This window comes from Erinaceus europaeus, chromosome 10, assembly GCF_950295315.1.
Source record: "Erinaceus europaeus chromosome 10, mEriEur2.1, whole genome shotgun sequence".
NCBI classification, from domain to species: domain Eukaryota; kingdom Metazoa; phylum Chordata; class Mammalia; order Eulipotyphla; family Erinaceidae; genus Erinaceus; species Erinaceus europaeus.
Genome location: NC_080171.1, coordinates 111694422 through 111716380, shown reverse-complemented (window position 1 = coordinate 111716380; position 21959 = coordinate 111694422). Strand labels below are relative to the sequence as shown.

Genomic DNA, 21959 nt, shown 5'->3' with positions numbered 1-21959 from the left:
AAAAATCAAAGGAAAAAACAAATGGCCACAGGAGCAGTGGATTTGTAACGCAGGCAACATGCTGCAATGATAACCCTGGAGACAAAAAAAAAAAAAAGAATTAGTCACAAAAGTAAGAACACTTCCTAATTACAGCAGTCTCATTAGCTTGTTTTGCTTCAAAACATTGTTTTGTCTGGTAAGATTTTAAAACTTGAGATGGGAGAGATTATAACTCTTCAAAACCAGTTCTTAATTTATCAGTGAGGGAGCACAGGCCTCTGGAAGTCATGTATACACAGCTGGTTTAACTGAGGTCAGATTTTTGCAGCATTTTGTTTTTTAACTCGACACAGAGTAAACACATCAAACATATTTGCAAACATAAATATGATATGCGTTTTATATTTTGCATTTTATCAAATATGCCAGCAGTGAGCTAAGTACAGTTGTAAGACTGATCCATTAATGATATTCAGTGATTTCTTAATAGAATTTTTTCAAGAAATTTGGTACACAGCATGATATTGCACTAATTCCCAGAGCATCTGTGACTATAAATCATCCCAGAGTCAGAATGTTCAATTTATATGCAAAAGCCAATTAAACAATAATGAAAAAAATACACACAGATTATTGACCATGGAAAAATGAGAACGGTGTTCAAAAATTAATTATTTATATTTTTCTAGTAAGATGATTACACATTTATTCTTTGTGAAATGTCTTGTATGTTATCTTGTTTTACATTTGCAACATAAGCAAATCAGATTGGAGTAAAGAAACTTGTTGGGCTGAGCTTCATTGATGGGAGACAGAGGACCAGGGACTCATGGCTGGGTTGTACGCAGTATCTCTTTATTCATGCAGGACGCAGCGCAATCTATACCAAGCTAAGCTAAACTAAAACGAACAATGTTGTCTTTATATATACTTCCCAAGTAGGGTGTGAACAGGATGTGACATAGAGAGGGTGGAGAGAAAAGTGACTGGTGAAAATCAGAGTGTGACAAGGAGAGGGGGCAGAGCAAAAACATATCATGAACCAGTGGGGATTGAACCTATGCCCTGCAGTGGTTATGTAAATAGAATACATTGTTAAGCAGGGGGGATTTAAACCAAATGAAACAGAAGGGGTTTTTAGAAGCATACCAACAGAAACTACTGGTTAAAATGAAGTCAAAGCATTTACCATCAGAGACTTCATAGTCTATTTACTATATTTATGCCCTGTGGTTTACATTAAATTATATATCCAGTCACTGGGAAAGAAAAGCAATTTATTCCAAAATCCTTACTAATATTAAATTTTCATACCAACTAGGTGATAGAAAATAGCTTGAAAACTTTCTCCTAGAAATAAATAAGTTACACCTTTTCTAACCACGAGCCCCTTTATTTGTCCTTCATATGGTGCTTTCTTCCTTTTTTCCATGAATTAGATTCTGTGCACCAGTAATTCACAAGAGGCAGAGAACATCCCACCAGCCAAGCAAACAGTTTAGGAGCCTGCATCATGAGTGATCAGACTTCTCCATACTCATCGACTGTTTCTGGGAGACCACTACCCTGCCGACCAGTTGGAGTCCCTGATTTTATGTCCCTGTGAACGGTGTATAATTAAAGTAGAAATATTGAATCAAGTGAATAGTCATCATGGTCAAATAAGATGTGAAATATGGAAGCTATAGCACATACTCATAATTCAAAAAAAAAAAAAGAACGTGGGTAGGAAACCTAAAAACATGCATATGAGTCAGTCTAAGCATAGAAAGAGCTCAGATGTGTCTGTGACATTCATCAAACTGTCCAGAAGTGAAAGGAAGGGATATTGATAGCCCCACATAAGGTTGATCTTGTGACAAAAACATGTCACACTTGTCATTAAGGTCACAGTATCTATAAAATATAAAGGGTAGAACAATAATCAAGAGGTGGTGGGTTTTGGACTGTAATTTGCAATTTCAATTTTATACTCACTTAGATCATGACCTTGGCAGGCACCTACACATTCATTTATTTAGGAGATTCTCATAAACAGTTGGGTGTAAAATCCTTGCTCAGTGATGGCTACTTCCTCATCCCAGTGCCAATTCACAGAGAAAAGTCTTACCATTATCACATGTGGGACCATCCCCCCGCCCCCATCTAACTTAAAATACACCTCATACCCTAAATACTACTGGAAATTCTTCTAAGGCCATTCTGCTTTAGTTATTGGACAAGAGGAAGACCAGTTGTAGAGTTTTCTGGAATTTGTTTTGGAATTGGGAAATGACCACAGGATGGGGTCAGCGACTCACTGGACTCACTGGGTCCTGGGTCTGTGAGTCTGAGCCACAACTCTGACCATTATCTGATCCCAGTTATTCCCTCTGTTGGTGGATCACAGTGATATCAAACACTTAAAAAAAATTTTTTTTAATTAAGAGGGAAGGGAAGTGGGCATAGAGAGGAAGAAAGATATTTACTGCACTATCTTACCACTCATGAAGCTTCCTCCCTACAGGTGGGGCCTTGAAGACTTGAACCCAGGTTCTTGTTTATAGTAATCACAGTGATGTTTTTTTTAATTGCCACCATGGTTATTGCTGAGGCTCAGTGCTAGCACTATGAATCCATCACTCCTGGACATCATTTTTTTCTCTATGTTTTATTAATAGACAGAGAGAAAAGACTAGAGAGAGAGAGAGAGAGATACACCTGCATACCTGCTTCACTGCTCATGAAGTTCCCCCTGTAGAGGGGGAGCAGGGACTTGAACTTGGGTCCTTGATCAATATGTGTGCTTAACCAGGTGCACCACTGTGCTACTCCCTTCCCCCCTTACAGTGATTATTGAGGTCTGGAAGAATTAGTGCTGGTTTAGGATCAATACCTACTCATCCCCAAAATCTGCAGTTTCCTTTTTTCTGATGCATATAGACCCATTATTGGTAAATGGCCAAGTAACCCTTTGGAGAAAACTTGTGAGAAGATTAACAGTATCCATTTTGAAGGCTAGAGAAATAGCTCACCAGGTAGGGAACCTACCTGTATTGACGTCCTTAGGACCCAACTTTAAGTCCTGGACGTCACTGTGGCTAACTCTGGTGCTCTGGTGTTTCTTCTTGTCTGCCTGTCTCTCTGTTTCTCTCTCCTATTTCTCTATCACAATGAAAATTTAGCACTAGAGTAGTGAAATGGATAAGGCCTCAGAGAGGGACATGAAAAGAAAATGTGTATAAATTTTCAGTAGAATAGCATCATTCTACCTCAAGATAACTGGGTCTCTCAGTTAAGTACATTTGAGCTTGTGCACTGATAACAGATCATGTCTACAAGTTGAATGATTATTCAATCAATTATTATTGATTATTATACAAGTTGTTTTGATTATTCAAGTGAGACATCTATTCACTCGACGAAAATGTTTTCTATTTAAACAGAACAAGTAAGATTTGAGCAGGCTTCTCTGCCACTCTGTTACCAGAGATATCACAGTCAATTAAAAAACCCTTAGGTCGGTCTTCACTGGTCAGGCCTTTTGATTACTGCTTTGGCTTTGCTGTGCATTATGGTAATTTGCCCACCTCTTCTTTGGATATTAAGTGTGAGAATTAGCCTTCTCCAGGGTTCCATCATCCCCACTGCACTGCGGGACCCCATTTTTATGGCAGGAGTCCCCAAATGATTCCTTTTCTAAGTTCTTTTTTAAAAAAATGCTTTGTTCTTATTTATTTATTTTTTATTAGTGGTAGTAATGGCTTAGAAGATCATAAGATTAGGGAGATGTAGTTCCACACCAAGACTCCCCACCATAGTGCTGTGACCCTTTCCATGGATAACTACCATATTTCTTGAGAGAGATTGGAATGAAGAACTGTCTGTTCATAGATTTTGCAGTTTCAAACAAAGAACTTGGTCGCAAGGCAGCACTGTGAGATAACTTTTTTTAATGTGGGATAGTCTTTTGATACCAGAACTTTATGCTGGTGCAATTTCAACACGTCTCCTCCTCCTTTAAATTTTTTTTTATTTATAAAAAGGAAACATTGACAAAACCATAGGAAAAGAGGGGTACAGCTTCGCACAATTCTCACCACCAGAACTGTGTATCCCATCTCCTCCCCATCTCCTCCCCTGATAGCTTTCCTATTCTTTAACCCTCTGGAGGTGTGGACCCAAGGCCATTGTGGGATGCAGAAGGTTGAAGGTCTGGCTTCTGTAATTGCTTCCCCGCTGAACAAAGGTGTTGACAGGTCGATCCATACTCCCAACCTGTCTCTCTCTTTCCCTAGTGGAGAAGGGCTCTGGGCAAGCAGAGCTCCAGGACACATTGGTGGGGTTGTCTGTCCAGGGAAGTCTGGTTGGCATCATGGTAGCATCTGGAACCTAGTGGTTGACAAGAGTGTTAACATACAAAGCTGAACAAATTGTTGACCAATCATGGACCTAAGGGCTGGAATAGTGCAGATGAAGAGTTGGGGGTCCTTCATTTTGATAGATAGTTAGTAGGCATATTTTAGTTAAATTCCAAAGGTCCTTTGGCTATACTAGTTTGTTTGTTTGTTTGTTTTCCTTTTTCTTTTTGCCCCTGAGCCTGAATCTGATATGCCAGTGGATCCAAGTTATTGTCTGGAGAGTTGATGTCATGGCTGGAAAATGGACCAGAAAGCTGAATCAGGGAAGAGAGTAGCTCCCTAATATGGGAAAGGGGCATAAATATTGTTGACTGTAAACCCCATCGATTTGATATGATCTGGGACCCATATTCAGCTTAGGAGCCTATGTGACCTCTGGACATCCTCTAGATCTGAGCTCACATTCTGTGGTCATGCCTACTCCTCCTTCTTTTCCTTCTTCTTTTTAAATGTTGGATAGAAAGAGAAGGGGGAAAAAGACAAAGAAGGAGAGAAACAACAGCATCACCCCGTCATTCATTTAGCTTCCTCTGGTGCCTTGCACAGCATTTCCTTTATGGTGCTGGGGTCTTGAAGTTGAATGCACTCATGTGCTGGATATGCACTCTACCAGGTGAGCTGTCTCCCAGCACTACTCTTCACAATTTGATTTTTTAAAATATTGCTTATGATAATTACATCTATCTTTATGAGTGAAATACATTTGTAATATTCTTGCTCGTATTGTACTTGTCAGGTTTAACTCTATGATCATAACTGTCTTACAAAATAAATAGACAAATCTTCTTTATCCTCTAACAAAAGTCTATAGACATTGGGATGATTTATCAGGTGACAACTCACTATACAAAGCAATCTTTTTTTTCCTCTGAAAAAATGTTTTATTTAAAATGTTTATTTTATTTTAATTGTTTAAGTTTCCTTAGTTGCCTTAGGCTGAGTCATGCAGACTAGCTTTATCAAAGTTAGAGTTACTAAGTGATATACTGAAAGAGTTCCCCATTTATCTAAATTTTCCAAAGCATTGCATTGCATTGAATAATTTTATTTTCCTAGAATAGTATTGATGATTCATAATGTCATCAGTTGTATTTTATCTTCACTTCTTTATCAATCTTGATTACATGTCTATGTAAAAATATGGAAGAAGTCCATATTCATGTCCAGCACAGATGCAATTATAGAAGTCAGACCTGCCACCTTTTATACCCCATGAATATCTTTGGTCCCTACTCTCAGAGGGATAAGGAAAAGAGAAGTTTCCAATGGAGGGAATGGGACACAGAACTCTGGTGGTGGGAACTGTCTGGAATTATACCCCTCTTATTGCACAATCTTGCCATTAATATTAATCACTAATAAAATAATCTACTATAATAAAAGAAATGAAAAGTGGATAATTACTAAATTCATCTTGAAATATTGAAATTTAATTATTAATAACTATAACTTAGGTAACAATAAATACTCTGAGTAATATGCTAAGAGGAAATAGAAAACAGAGGGAGTAGGGGACTTTCTTGAGTAGACCAGATAGAATTTCGTACATATTTTCAAAGAAGTTCTTTTTTTTTTTTTTTGCAGTTATATACATTTTTTTTCTTTTCACACAGGGTTAACAATGTGTTCTACCACATTGTACTATTTCCATGTCATTGAATAAAACTTTTTTGAGGGTATAAATTTCCTTTTAGTCCTGTTTTTACTATTTCTCATAAGTGTTCATTAATCTGACTAGTTCCGCTTATCACCAGTGTCCAGAGTGAACAAGCACATTACGTTTGGAGGTAAAACAAAAGATGAGATGAAGGACAATGGTGTTCAGCTTTGAGCAACAAGAATAGGACAAGTATGCACATAAGTATAAGGAGTTACTAAAAATGATTTACATGACTGACAAACCATCAGTTCTATATGCATGAATACAGCAGATTCACAAATTAGAGTGAGTTGTTATTAGCGCCAATTCAAAATTGTTAAAAAGTACTGTAATTTAGCTATGTTCTGGAAACTGTCAGAGGCTAAGAAGCTCTTAGTTGTCATAGTAACACATAAAAGTCTTACATCAAAAATGGGGTATTTGGATGCTGTTACTTTTTTTATAGTTCTTCATGTATTGGGGGGGCAACTTTGCAAATGAAGTTCTTATTTTTCAGTTGTTTCAGAACTGAATTTAGGGGCCCAGGTGGTAGAACACCTACTTGTACCCACATTCCCCCCATCCATAAAGATCCAAATTTGAGGCCTTTCTCTCCACCTACAAGAGGAAGCTTTATGGGTACAAGCAGTACTGCAAATGTCTCTCTTTCTCTCTCCTCCTTTTCCTTCTACCCTCTTAATTTCTTTTTTGTCCTATCCAAAAAAAAAAAAAAAAAAAAGGAAAAGAAACGTAAAGAAACAAATGGCCACCAGGAGCAATGAATTTGTTGTGAAGGGATCAGGCCTCAGTGATAGCCTTGGTGACATAAAAAAAAAAAAAAAAAAAAGTTTGGGAAGAAGGAAGGAAGGGAGGAAGGGAGGAAGAAAGGAAGGAAGGAAGGAAGGAAATCTGCCACAAAAATAAGCATTTCCATCACTTCTTCCTGTCTTAATCTCCCTTAATAAACTTCTGAGTAGTGGGTAGAAACACCACCTCTTAAAGAAATAAAGAAAATAAAGTTTAAATTTCTAGCAAAAGGGTACATTTTCTTCCACCAGTGCAGACCTCTACACAACTTGGGGCTACATCAAGCCCCTATGAAGTTCCTCAGTAGATGACTATCTACCCCACATGACAAAACATCTGCTGGCCTAAATAATTAGCATCTTGGCTCCACTCAGGATAAGAAATTCCCATAGTTCTTCCAGATGAACACTGATGTGACTCTGCTTCAGCAGCAGGAAAAAGAAAGAAAGAAAGAAAGAAAGAAAGAAAGAAAGAAAGAAAGAAAGAAAGAAAGAAAGAAAGGACAGCTCCTGTAGACAGCGGCAATGAGTCTTCAGGTTCAGCATAGATCTCAAAGTCTACTCTTAAATATGCAAGAGAAAGAGTTGATAAAACTCAGGAGGTAGCAAAAAGCTGATTTTGCAATATAAAATTTAAAGATTTATTATTTTATGTGAGAGAGATGAGAACCTCTCAGACATGCAGTGTCAGAAATCAGACCCGGGGACTCACACTTGCAAGTCCAGTACTCTGCCCACTGAGTCACCTCCCTGATAGCAACTCAATATTTTCTTATCATCCTGGGGTAATTTATAGCAAATCCTCACTGAGCCCACTGAAGGGATGTCTTTGTGTTATCAGGGTACACAGAATTCCCTTAAACAATAACCAATCATATAACTATGTCTTATCATTAACAGCTCTTGAAAATCTATACCATTTTAACATTTTTTGGATGATTGGAGGAATATAATATTGTTTTCATTTTTTTCTATTTTTATTTGACTGGACAGAGAGCACTTAAAGGGGAGCTAGAATGAGGGAGAGAAAGATAGATACCTGTTCCACTGCTCATGAAGCAGACCCCCTGCAGATGGGGAGCGGGGACTCAAACCCAGGTCCTTGCACATGGTGATATGTGTGCTTAACCAGGTGTACCACTGCCCAGCCCCCTATAATATTATTTTCATATAGATCATATCTTCTATACATACAGTGATATTTTATTATTTTAATTTCAGGCAAGGACATACCTTCCATTTTATGCAGGGCAACATTTTCTAGTTAGAATTTTCAAGTAGAATTGACTTTAGTTTGTACCATGTTTGACTTAGCATAGGTATTCTGACCTGTTTAATAAGCCCAGGGACTGAAGAAGAAAGAAGATCTCTTTTAAATTTCTGTGCAAAGTGTATTACTTCCATATATTTCAGGCCCTGAAAGCATTTTTTTGTTGCTATTACTTTATTTTTAAGACCTGTCAGAATGTAAGATAATCAAACATTACATGAAAATGGAAAATCATTAAAAAAAAAAGTGCAGAAAAAATAATGTACCTTACAAAGACTGACTTCCCACATACCACTCACTACCAATGACTGGGTCTTCTTCCTGTTGAAGAAAACATACGTTACTTTCCAGCTCTGAACTGAAGGACTTTATGTTAGAGTTCACTACTCACAATTGTTGTCAATTATGTCCATAAAGCATTTCCATGGTTCCACTAATATTTTGTCTCTTTATTGAAATGTTTTAGGATGCTTCACTAATTTTTCCTCTTCAATTAATGGAATTAATTCTTCTTACTAAATAATTGTTTTTCTTCTTATAACCGTATTTTTAGAAAGAGACAGTCAAAACTATATTCGACTCATCATTAATGACCAAGAAGTTCAGTTGAATGATGTTATCCTAAAATTCCTATGAGGTTGGTGTCCTTCAAAAGGTAACTGGTGCAGAATCAGAACATAACTTATTATTTAGGACTTTCCTCCTCTGAATGAATAATTCTGGCTTTCAGATACTCTTCTCAAAAGTGGTGATCATTTTTGTTGCTGTTGTTGTTGATCGCTCCTTAAGAGGCATCATCTAAATAAGTGCATGTGAAGAAGACTTTCTGTCTTTCTTCTCTGTCCTGGCCTCTGGGAACAGGGAAGGCTTCCATTTGTACTGAAGCACAGATCTGCTTAAAACCTTCAGATGTACCTCCACACATGGTGACTACCCGGAACCACAGATATGGACACCCTGCCACAACCCTTGCTCTCATTGGGTTTTGTTGGCTCCTTCGGGGCCTTCGTAATTTCTTTCCTGCTTGGGATGACTTGAATGTGGCAAGACCTTTCTTAATAGAATCGACTATGTTTTGGATCACTAGTTTCTCCCTTGAGTGCTTTTTCTGACCTCTGAGTGCTTACCACTGACGAACTCCCCTGCACTCCCGATTTCTTCACTGGAGGTCTTTTTGGAGATGGACTTTTCTCCAGGACACATCTCACTTGTAACAGGTTTGTGAGGTTAGTGGGTTAATGTGCTCTCCTTACATCACTGACTTTGGGGGTCAGGAAATCAGCATTGAGATGTACTATTCCTCATTACCAATCACACTTTCCTACAGTGCTGCCTTTAGGCTCATTCTGTCTCCTTTACCAAGACTGCCCTGGTATGTGGTCATCCCAATATTTTCCCTGTCAACTTCTTCTCACCTGAGGATTAGCAGAGTCATAACTTCCTACAAATGGCTACAGATTCACAATTTATCTCCATCAAAGAATTCTTTGAGACAACTCTTGGATGAGGAAGTTTTTCATCTAGGGAGGAAGAGGCATATGAATGGAGAAACAGTGGGTGGGTTAAGAGAACTCAAGATAAGATAATTTCTGTCCTCTGAACCTCTGACCTTGGCTTTCAAGTGATGGTCTTTGGAGCTTATTTTAAAATTAATCTTTTGAGCTTCAAGACATGCGGAGAGGAAAAAGGAATCTAGGATAGAGACAGAGACATCAGGAACTACCATGGCAAGAGACTTCTAGGGTATGGCATTCTCTTCCAGTTTACCTTGCCTTCAATGAATGATTCTTCAATGAAGATTCTTTAATCTTGTCATCTGAGCAACAGATAATTAGATGGGGCCCTCACCTTCAAGCAGAAGAACTAGAGATTAAAGAACTGGATCACTAAATTTTGGCAGTACTAATAGTGATGGTATCCAGTGATCACCATTTCCCTGTTGGCAATGGCAGTGACCTGAATTTGGTTTCAGAACCCTATGCCAAGATACATTCTACTGATACCAAGTCTTAATGGCTGGAGCAGGAATGTTCTTTTGTAGGAACAGAGCAATGTGACATAGAGATGTCTGAGGGTAAAACTGGGAGTCAGTGGAGTGACACAGGATCACATCAACCTGTGCGCAGGTTTGTATGGTATATACTGTGTGATAGGAGGATTTTGTGAGCAACTAAATTATTTGATATGGAATGAGTTGTAAGAGGATATGTTTAACTCTTTTTGTGGGAACTGAATTGTGAACGAGTAAAAAAAAAAAACAGTGGAAGCAGGTAAAACTAAATTGCAATGTTTTAGTAGTAGTTCTTGCAGAAGATGAAAAAAAGCTTAGGAGATTCAGATCTATTGCATAAGCCCACGTGAGTCACTAGTTCTCCCTGCCCTTTCCCACTGCCCTCATGATTCCTTGATAGCCAGGCACTATGGCAGATTTTATGTTTCAACTGTGTCTCTTCCATCTGTCTTGTACTGTTCTGGTCTTGACCACTGTCACCTTTCCCTTGGATTTTTCTTTCTTATTGTGGGGATTAATGATTCATAATGGTAAAATACAGTAATTGGTACATGTGTAACACTTCTCAGTTTTCCACATAACACCCTAAGCCCCCAACCAGGTCCTCCTCTGCCATCATTTTTCAGGACCTGGACACTCCTCCTCGCCTCAAGGTCCTTTACTTTGGTGCAATCCGCCAACTCCAGTCCAAGTTCTACTTTGTGTTTTCCCTTCAGTTCTTCTTCTTCTTATTTTTTAATTCTTCTATCAGTGTGATAATACCATATTCAGCCTTCTCTTTCTGGCTTTTCTCATGATTCCTTCAAGCTCCATCCAGGATGGGGTGAAGAAAGTGAATTCACCGTTTTTAATAGCTGAGTAGTATTCTATTGTGTATATAGACCACAGCTTTCTCAGCCACTCATTTGGTGTTGGACACCTGGGTTGCTTCCAGGTTTTGGCTACTACAAACTGTGCTGCTATGAACATATGTGTACACAAATCTTTTTGGATGGGTGTGAGTGTTTCCTTAGGATATATCCCCAGGAGAGGAATTACAGGGTCATAGGATAGGTCCATTTCTAGCCTTCTGAGAGTTCTGAGATTGCTCTCCACAGGGGTTGGAGCAATTTACATTCCCACCAGCAGTGCAGGAGGGTTCCTTTGTCCCCACAACCTCTCCAACATTTGTTGCTGCTGTCTTTTCTGATGTGTGACATTCTCATAGGAGTGAAGTGCTATCTCACTGTTGTCTTTATTTGCATTTCTCTGACAATCAAAGACTTGACATGGATTACTAATTCCTTTTTTTTTTTTTCACCTGGCCTCTGTGTTCCTTTTGCTTTCTGCACAAAATTTATCCTGAATTTCAATGCTGCAGCCTGATGAGCCCATGAATCATGCTTATTGAACCAACGTCCTTGACTCTGACCTTCAGTGTCCTTCCATCTAACTGACCATGAATTGAGACCCTTCACAGTGTCTGTGACCTCCCATGTAGTCTCTGCTTTGCCTACTTTCTAACCTCACTCTCCATCACCCTCCCTTTTCCTTGTACATTTTTATTAGGCCTATTTTCTTTAATGAGTCTTGAAAACAAATCCAATTTTGAATATAAACTTCCTATCCCCTCAGGAAATGTGCATTCCTTACACCTTCTGCAAGAACATCATTTCCTAAGGTTATTAACCAGCAGCTCCCGGAGCAGTCTGTGACCTCAAGTTCTTTCTAGTGCACAGCTTCGTTCACAGTTGGCAATTGATTTATACATTTACTTAAAAATCTGCTCCCACATAGAAGGGTAAAGCCTAGGAGTGAAGTGAAGTGAAGGGAACATAATGCAGATGTTGTCATGGATTTATTCTTAATTTTCTGTGCCTGACAGTTAGTAGGTACTTATTTCTTCCCATGAATAAATGAATAAACAAAGAACTGTGGAAACAAAATGCATATTTCTGGTGTTCTGTTCTTTGTTTCCAGGTGGAACTCTGCCTCCTGGGTGTCCTCAGTTTCAGCACAAGGAGTCCCAGGGGACATCAGTATTTCTCTGAGCCAAAGAGGATTGGAGGATTGGGAGTGCTTTGTATCTCCCAACACTTGGTCTCTGGAGTCTGACCTATCAGCCTTGCTGTGTGGCTGTCAGTTTCTCATAAACCCTCTCCAACAGTCTCCTCATTACCCCAAACAGCAGCCAATGACCTGGTTGCCCTGAGTGAGCTCCACATCACAGACTTACAGAAGGGAGAAGGCCCTTAGGAATCACTTAGGAATATGTTGAAAGGACAGCCTGGGGGTGAGGTCAGATAGTCATTTCCTATATAGTTTTTTTTTTTTTTTTTTTTTTAACTCTTGCTTACAGACTATTTCAGATCACACCAGCAAGGTCAGTGCAATCCCCATTAATTGGAACTCCACACAGCACAGCCTAGAAAGCAGCCACCAGGGACTGCCCTTCCTAGTACCAAGGCTTTGCCTCTGGAACTGTAAATTCCTCCTGCCGTTAACAGACAGAGTCTGTAAGGGACACTCCACAGGACTGTTTACTGGGTGGTGCTGTTGACCAGGCTACAGAATTTTGTTCTTTGGGGACATTTGTTCAGCTGTAAATTCTAGGAGCAGCTGAAGAAAATACCACCTAGAGCCACCACAGCAGAACAGATTTCCACTGTTCTTACTAAGGACACCAAAGACAAATACCCTACCCAGGCTCTTTATTAGTATGAGAAGGCCCAAGAAGCACTCCATGTGGATGCTTCAGGTCTTGAACATGTATGGAATTTTTTTTTTTTTTACAAAGATTTCCATTGGGAATTTTCAAAGTTAACCTAGTGGTTAGCAACAAACAAAAATATAGTGGTGTTTGACAGGTGGCTGACAGCCTGCTTTCAGAGTGGGCTGCATGATTCATCGCTCATTATAACTTGTACCTCGGAGCAAAATGACTTGTACAGATAGAGAGGAAAATCAACTGCAGACAGTGTACATGCTTGGAATTGCATCTGGAAAGCACATCTCTCTCACGCTCTATGAAGTCATTACACCCCTGCACAATGTTTACTGGAAAATATGCTCAGGTAGAAGGCTTTTTGTTTTGTTTTCAAAACAATAACAAAGGTATGTCCATCATGGGAGAAAAAAAAATTTCTTTGATCTGGCCTCCTTCAAGAATCAGATGAAATGAATTTCAACATTCATAGGAGTTTCCAAATATTTCCCTCTCTGTCATACACACACACACACACACACACACACACACACACACACACATATTTCTCCTTGTGAAGGCGATAAGTGCTTCTTCATAGGTAGTGGTATGAAAATATAGACCAGATAATTATTATGTCTAGTGTTTAGAAGCAAGTTGAAGTGGAGAACAGCTACTACCACTCACTGAGTCCAGTTGATTCATGAGAAATCTTTCCTCACCTGCAGAGGCTTCACTGCCCTGTCTTGCTTAGTCTCCAAGAGATGGAACCTTGGGCAGGTGGCTATAATAATGCTAACTTTAGATCATAGAAAGGTTATGGGAAGCATAGTTCAAAGCACACAGTAAGGGGTGAGGTGGCTCTTGGATGTGTCACCATGATTTGGCTGATATCCATTCCCCTGAATTACTTTGATCCCATACTCCTGGATATTCCATGCAAAAACTGGGGCTAACCAAAGTGGTCTCATCTCACAGCATGTGCACACCTCCCAGTCAGTCATGGCAGTACTGTTATTGCAAAGCAACTTGGCAAATGTGATTAAGATGATGTGACAGGTAATGAATCCAAAAGTCAGAATATTCTAGGTAGAGTTAACTTAATCCATTGAAGCACCTTTGAAAGAGTCTTTAATTTCCCTTATAAAGCAGCAATGGTAGGGACTGTCCCACTCTTCAAAGGGAAGCTGGGTCATCCTACCCTGCCACTTTAGGAAGACTGAGCCTGAAATTGGTGCATACCAGAATGTTCCTTGCTATAACCATGGACTGCAAGCTTAGACTGACAGGGACCCAGATGTTATATATTAAATAGTGATATATATATATATATATATATATATATATATATATATATATATAGGCCCTGGGCCAGATTGATGAAGTAAGCAATTAGTTATATATATATATATATAATTTATAAAAAGGAAATATTGACAAAACCAAAAGATAAGAGGGGTACAGCTCCACACAGTTCCCACCACTGGAGCTCCGTATCCCATCCCCTCCCCTGATAGCTTTTCTATTCTTTATCCCTCTGGAAGTATGGACCCAGGGTCATTATGGGGTGCAGAAGGTGGAAGGTTTGGCTTCTATAATTGTTTCCCTGTTGAACATGGGCATAGGCAGGTTGATCCATACTCCCAGCCTGTCTCTCTCTTTCCATAGTGTGGCGGGGCTCTGGGGAAGCGGGGCTCCAGGACATATTGGTGGGGTTGTCTGTCCAGGGAAGTCTGGTTGGCATCATGGTAGCAACTCTTCATCTGCACTATTCCAGCCTTTAGGTTCATGATTAGTCAACAACTTGTTTGGCTTTATATGTTAACTCTCTTTTCAGCCACCAGTTTCCAGATGCTAGCATGACGTCAACATTGACAAAACCATAGAGTAAGAGGGGTACAACGCGAAACAATTCCCACTATCAGAACTCGTATCCCATCCCCTCCCCTGATAGCTTTCCTATTTATTCTTTATCCCTCTGGGAGTATGGACCCATGGTCATTATTAATTTTTCTGTACATAATTATAACAGTACCCAAAATTATTATTTTTTTATTTTAAAAAATATTGATCTTCTGTTTCTTCAATCTTAAACTAAGATAGAAGGATTTACTCAAAAGCATAAGTGTGGCTTTTGGAAAATGCTGTTAATAATTCACCACAACTCAGTCTTTCTACTGTTGAAAAAAACCTATGGGGGGGGGAGTTGGGCGGTAGTGCAGTAGGATGAGCACACATGGCACAAAGCGCATTGACCGGCGTAAGGATCCGGGTTCAAGACCCTGGCTCCCCACCTGTGAGGAAGTCACTTCACAGGCTGTGAAGCAGGTCTGCAGGTGTCTATCTTTCTCTCCCCCTCTCTGTCTTCCCCTCCTCTTTCGATTTCTCTTTGTCCTATTCAACAACAAACGACATCAACAACAACAATAATAACCTGAGCCTGAAATCTGATATGCAGGTGGATCCAAGTTATTGTCTGGGGAGATGATGTCATGGCTGGAAAAAGGATCAGAAAGCTGGATCTGGGAAGAGAGTAGCTCCTAAATATGGGAAAGGTGTATAAATATTATTCACTGTAGACCTCATCGATTTGGTCTGATCTGGGGCCCAAATTCAGCTTAAGACCCTATGTGACCTCTGCATCCCTCTATATCTGAGCTCACATTCTGTAGTCATAAGTAGGAACGTTCCAAGCTGCCCCAGTTTCAGGATCCATCTTCCTCTAGTGGTGCATACAGTATGTTGTCCTCCCTTCAGAGGATGGAACATTCTCTGTTGTTGTTGATCCTAGTTGAGGGCAACGTCTTTTGGGGCCCCACAAAGGGGTCTGTTCTTTTGTTCCTGATAAAGATGACTGTTCTTTTGTTCCTGATAAAGAATACTGAGGAGAGAGATTTATTTGAGGTCTAGGCCCATCATGTCTGTTTGGGAATCTCAGGACTCCCCGACTAGGATCACAGCTGATGGGGTGGCCTGATAGTGACTGAAAGGTCATCATTAAAGCATAATAAAGCTAAAGATTATACTCTTACACTTCTCAACTCTGGGGACCCCAGAAGTATATACTCTTCTCTGCCCCCATTTTGATCTTCCCTTCCCTTCCCTTCCCTTCCCTTCCCTTCCCTTCCCTTCCCTTCCCTTCCCTTCCCTTCCCTTCCCTTCCCTTCCCTTCCCTTTTCTTTTCTTTTCTCTTCATTTGCCTCCAGGGTTATTGCTGGGGCTCAGTGCCTGCACTACAAATCCACTGCTCTTAGAGAGGCCATTTTATCCCATTTTGTTGCCCTTGTTGTCCTTATTTTTATTGTTGCCATTGATGTTCTTGTTCTTGGATAGTACAGAGATAAATCGAGAGAGGAGGGGAGACGGAAAGGGAAAGATGACACAGACCTACTTCACCTCTTGTGAAGCTTTCCTCTTGCACTTGGGGAGCCAAGGGCTCAAACCTGGATCCTTACTAGGGTCCTTGTGCTTTGCGTCATGTGTGCTTAATCTGCTGTGCTACTGCCTATCCCCCATCCTGTCCATTTCTAGAGCTTGATTAACTGTGTGATCTCTGATTAACTTGTGATCAATCTCTTGATTAACTGTGTGATCTCTGTATGGGGCGAAGGGCCTCTACCTGGGACAGCAGGATACATATTGTATCCTGGACCTTCCACTCCAACTGCAGTGTCTTCTCACCTACTCTGGGGATGGGAAGAAATCATTTTTACCATGTAGAATTCCTCATGGCTGGAAGAATAATCAAACAAGCATGAAACAGATAAATAAAGGGGAAAAAACTATATGCTTTGTCATGTGCTAGATGCAAATTCATGCTCAGCTCTCACCACACTGGAGGAAGGAAGCTTCAGTGTTGTGGTTTCTTTTTTTCTCTCCTTTTGTCTTTTTTTTTTTTTTTTTTAATCTGACAAAGTCAGCCTGGAGTGGTGAAGCTTTAGTAAGGACTAATCACTTTTTAAGTAAACATAAATTGAGGTTGCTAGCCTTCAGTGAAAAGGAAGCATCATTCAGATCCCTAAATTTCACTCTTTAGTCTCCCTGTTTCTGGGATGAAATTGGGCTCCCCTGAAGAAAAGCAGATTTATTTAATAACTTAGCATTAATTCATAAATCCATAAAGCTATAGAAGCATATTTTCATGCCTGTATAAGTTTGTATAATATTCCGCAAAACCCCGTCACCAAAGCTCAATGCCATTACGCCAGAGTGAGTTCTCTCCTTACCCCCTCACCTTCCCATCTTTGCTCTAATAACCACCATGGCTTTTATAGAATCTAACAGTCAGTTCATCTATTAGTAGTCTTTTGTTCATCTGTTTTGTTTTTATTTTATTTTTTTTAAAACTTTTAAAAAAGTAATTCTATTTATTTTTTGGATAGATAGCGAGAAATTGAGAGAGAATGGGGAGATAGAAAGGAAGACAGAGAATCACCTGTAGCACCGCTTTACCACTTGCAAAACTTTTCCCCTGCAGGTGGAGGACCAGGGGCTCAAACCCAGGGCCTTGCACATTGTACACATGTGCTCAGGCAGGCACACTGACACTGGGCTCCCTCATTTGTTTTATTTATATTCCTAATGAGCGAGACCATGCAGTAGTCTCACTACTTTCCTTACTTCATTTAGCATAATCATCTTCGGTTCTACACATTTTGTCTTTTTAAAAAATATTTTTTTCTTTTTTAAATTTTTATTTTTATTTATTTTCCTTTTGTTGCCCTTTTTTTAAAAATTGTTGTAGTAGTTATCATTGTTCTTGTTACTGATGCTAAATAGGACAGAGAGAAATGAAGAGAGGAGGGAAAGACAAAAATTGGAGAGAAAGACACCTGCAGAGCTGCTTCACTGCCTGTGAATCCACTCCCGTGCAGGTTAGGGAGCCAGGGGCTCGAACCGGGATTCTTCCACTCGTCCTTGCGCTTTGTGCCATGTGCACTTAACCGGCTGTGTTACTTCCTGACTCCCCCCCATATTATCTTGAAAGCACATTTTCTCTTTGAATGATTGTATTGAGTGTATATTCCACAGTTTCATTACCTAGTCAGACATCTGTCCATGGGCAAAGAGGTTAATTCTATATTTATATACTGCCAAACATGTGGTTAAATCATAATTCGTTTTATTGTACTGGTTGATTACTTAAAAGAGTCAGTCTTTGGGACTGAGTATTGGCTCACTCAATAGAGCACACATGTGACCTTGAACAAAAACCTGGGTTCAAGCCTTCAGTCCCCACTTACATAGAGGAAACTTCATGAATGGTGGAGAAATGCTACAGGTGTCTCTCCTTTTCCTCCCCCTCCCCCAATCTCTATGAAACAAACAAAAGAAAAGGCCACCAGGAATAGTGAAACCTAAGGACAAGCTGCCCCAGCTATATTCTTGGCAGCATAAAAACAAAACAAAACAACAACAAAAGTCTTTTTTACCCTTACAAATTTCTAATCTAAAGGTCAACAGGCTGAGCTTCCACATTATACCTACAGCATGGCCAGCTCCTCATGGGGCGCGAGCGCTTCCACACTACGATTATCATCTCTGGCATTATGCTATTCCACTGCAGAATACTGTGCCCCAGTATGGTTCCGTAGCCCCCATGTCCACTTGGTCGATTCCAAATTATATTCCTCCATGAGGATCATTTCTGGAACCATCCGTTCCACCCCGGTTCCGTGGCTGCCAGTTCTTAGCAACATTGCCCTGCCAGATATTCGTCGGGATGCGGCATCATCTAAGTTCATTTCCCACGTCTACGCTCGACCGGACCTGCCAATATACGCGGATATCTTCGCCCACCCTGTCCAACGCTTGACGTCTCGTCACCCAATCTGGTCCCCTACGCCTACACTGAACTTCTCTGTTCCAGTCTCTTGGAAACAGAGCTGGCAGTCAGCTGAGGTAAAGAACAAACACCTCATCACAGACCCCTGCAAGCGTCAACCCGGCTTTGACCTAGCACGTTATGACTGGGCCCTCCTCAATCGCTATCGAACAGGCCATGGCCAGTGCACCGCTATGTTCCATCACTGGGGAGCCAGAGACGACCCGAACTGCCCCTGCGGCTACAGACAGACTATGACCCACATAGTCAATGACTGCCTCCTCTCCAGATTCAAAGGAGGTCTCGAAACTTTACATCAGGCTCAACCTGATGCTGTTGACTGGCTACGGAAGAAGGGAAAATGCTAGAAGAAGAAGAAGAACCTACAAGCAGGATCCAAAATTTTCCCTAAGTTGCCACTCCATCTGCCAGTCAGCTGTGTCTCCTTCCTCTGCCTTTGGGCAGCTGAGCACTTTCCCACCAACTCCTCCTCAAAAGCTGCTCCTGTCCCCAGGCATATGTGCCCCCTCTGCCTTCTTTACTTCAGCACTTCTTCCCATGCATGATTTCAACAACACCCAGAGGTTGGTCTCTCAATTTTTATGTCTTCCCCATATTAGGGGATATTAGCTGCATCACTAATTGCCCATGGATTCCTGAAAAATCTTATAAGAAAAACATTTCTTTAGCTGAAAAACAAGATCAGAAGGGAAAACACTAAGCAGAACTTGGACTGCAGTTGGTGTACTGCACCAAAGTAAAAGACTCTGGAGTGGGGGATGGAGGGTTCGGGTCCTGGAACATGATGACAGAAGAGGACCTAGTGGGGGTCGTATTGCTATGTGGAAATGTTATACATGTACAAGCATGCATGTATTTTACAGTTAACTGTAAACCGTTAATCCCCCAATAAAGAAATAAAAAAAGAAAAACATTTATTTACCACGTGTTCGCCCAATGATTTTAGATGTAAACCCTTTCTTTAATTTAATTCTAAAAACACCCCCAATATGTTGCTTATCAGTCACTTACTTTCTTTACTACTGAAAGCATCACCAAAAAGTTAGTGGGTGATTCACAGGAAAGACCACCCTCATGCACTGGTTGATAGATGACTAAAGGAAACACCACCATTCTACTGGTTCTCTCAGTTTGAGATAAATATAGGAAACCCACCAGTACGATGATATAAGACATACAAGGAGGAAATGAGTAATAGACAGTAGCGGAATAAATTAGGTGAATTTTTAAAAGGAACCACTCAAAATGCCATAACATTTCCAAGAAAATATATGCTTATTGAAATTAAAATAGATTATACCATGGGGAAATTGAATGATACAGAAATGTTAAAGGGAATATAATTACTTTTATCAGTCCTGCTTTTAATGACATTTTAAGAAAGTGCATAACTGATGAGGGTGTTAATTATTTTACTAGTAAGAACGCAGAATAGAATGTTCTTGTCGGGAGTCGGGCTGTAGCACAGCAGGTTAAGCGCAGGTGGCGCAAAGCACAAGGACCGGCATAAGGATCCCGGTTCGAACCCCGGCTCCCCACCTGCAGGGGAGTCGCTTCACAGGCGGTGAAGCAGGTCTGCAGGTGTCTATCTTTCTCTCCTCCTCTCTGTCTTCCCCTCCTCTCTCCATTTCTCTCTGTCCTATCCAACAACAACAACAACAACAATAACTACAACAATAAAAAAAAACAACAAGGGCAACAAAAGGGAATAAATAAATAAAATAAATATTAAAAAAAAGAATGTTCTTGTCTCTGGGTTGGAAAGATTGTTTTCTTTTCAAAGAGATATAACTGGGAGATAGTAGAGTTGTACATACCTATTAGGTTTCTTAGAGTCAAGATACTCAGTGACCATTGGAAAATGTAAGATATGTTTCTTAGCATCTGGGACCTGGGGAATGATCCCCACAACCTCTGACTGAAGATAACCCACCAAGATCAGATGTTCAGGATGTCTGTTGGGATAGAAAAAGGGGAATGCTGGAAAAGACATGAACCTGGTAGAGCAGGCATGTCACTGGCAAGAACCCAGGTTCAAGCTCCTAGTCTCCACCTGATGGGAGATGTGTTAGGAGGAGGAGGAGGGAAAGGAGAAGGAAACAGAGGAGAGGAAGAGGAGGAGGAGAATGGAGTCTATGAGTAGAAGAATTTATCAGATTTGTCTTACCCAGAAGACAGGAGTCTGTAACCATCCTGGGAAGCCCTCCATGACACAAGCTTCTTCTTGGGCCTGTGGTTAACTTGCGATACAATCTGATCATTTGTTTCTTTCTGTTTGGGCTCGAAACTCTTGACTACTAAAGGCCGGGCTTACTCATTTTGATCTGAGCAATCAATTTCTTTTACAGAGTAGATCAGAAAATACATCTAGTTGACTTCCACACTGGCTTTAGTCTACTTAATTATGATCAAGGCTTGTTGATAAAAGTCATTTCAGAGTCAGAATCCTCAGTGCTTGTAGCCAGCAAGCAGGTGAGCAGCATCAGGAAACACTGGGCTCCAAGCCTATAAAGTGAATGCAGTAAGTCTAGATCAGAAAAATCACATGATGGGACCTTACTATCAGCAAGGCACTATTTTACCTCAGGGCACTTTTATTTTTGTGACACTGTCTCAAAGCAAAGCCACCTCAAGAGATCAAATAATAAAATGCATGAGACAGGCATGCCCTATGGAGATATATTAATCCAGATGTGGTTTCCACAGATGACTCAAGAATATGCTAATATGCTATGCAAAAATCCAAACTAGAGGCACAGCAATCAGATACTGCTTTGTATAATACTCACATTTCAAACTGGTCAAGGAATGCATTAAAATTTAAGTGTATCACAATAGAAAAATAATAAAGTGGCCCTGAAAATCCCTTCTTAATATTTTTATTTTCTTTTTCTGTGTTTCCATGAATAAATTGGTTTGCACTTTCTGGTAACGTAATGGCTAGAATTTGTCACTGACCCACTATTCATATGCCTAGCAAGTATAAACTTGAGTTTAGAGATACAGGAAAATGCAAATTTATAAAAAAAATCTAAAAATAGAGAATAGCATTTATAGCATGATTTAAAGGAGTTTCTATAAGGTTTTGCTAAACAGGAAGCTAGTATAAATTAACTTACTTTATCTTCTTATTTTAATTATAAATCTCCTCTGTAAATTAAAAAAAAACTATTATAATGAAGAAAGTCAAAAGAAAAACACAAAGGCCAGAAAGCAAAATTCGACCAATAGCTCATTTAATTGCCACAGAGTCTGGAGTAAAATAATCCTGCAAGCATCATAAAATACTAATAGAGATTGAATCCTTTCCTTTCAAAAACATA

At 40.0% G+C, this 21959-nt stretch overlaps 1 long non-coding RNA gene across 1 annotated transcript; it reads right to left on the bottom strand.

Moving 5' to 3' along the window:
- Positions 1–4042: 4042 nt before the first annotated feature.
- LOC132540786 (uncharacterized) lies at positions 4043–21006 on the bottom strand. Its single transcript, XR_009551925.1, has 3 exons — positions 20804–21006; positions 8364–8418; positions 4043–4353 (listed from the first exon to the last, which is right to left on the bottom strand). It is a non-coding gene; the product is annotated as an uncharacterized LOC132540786 (long non-coding RNA).
- Between the last annotated feature and the right edge of the window lie 953 nt (positions 21007–21959).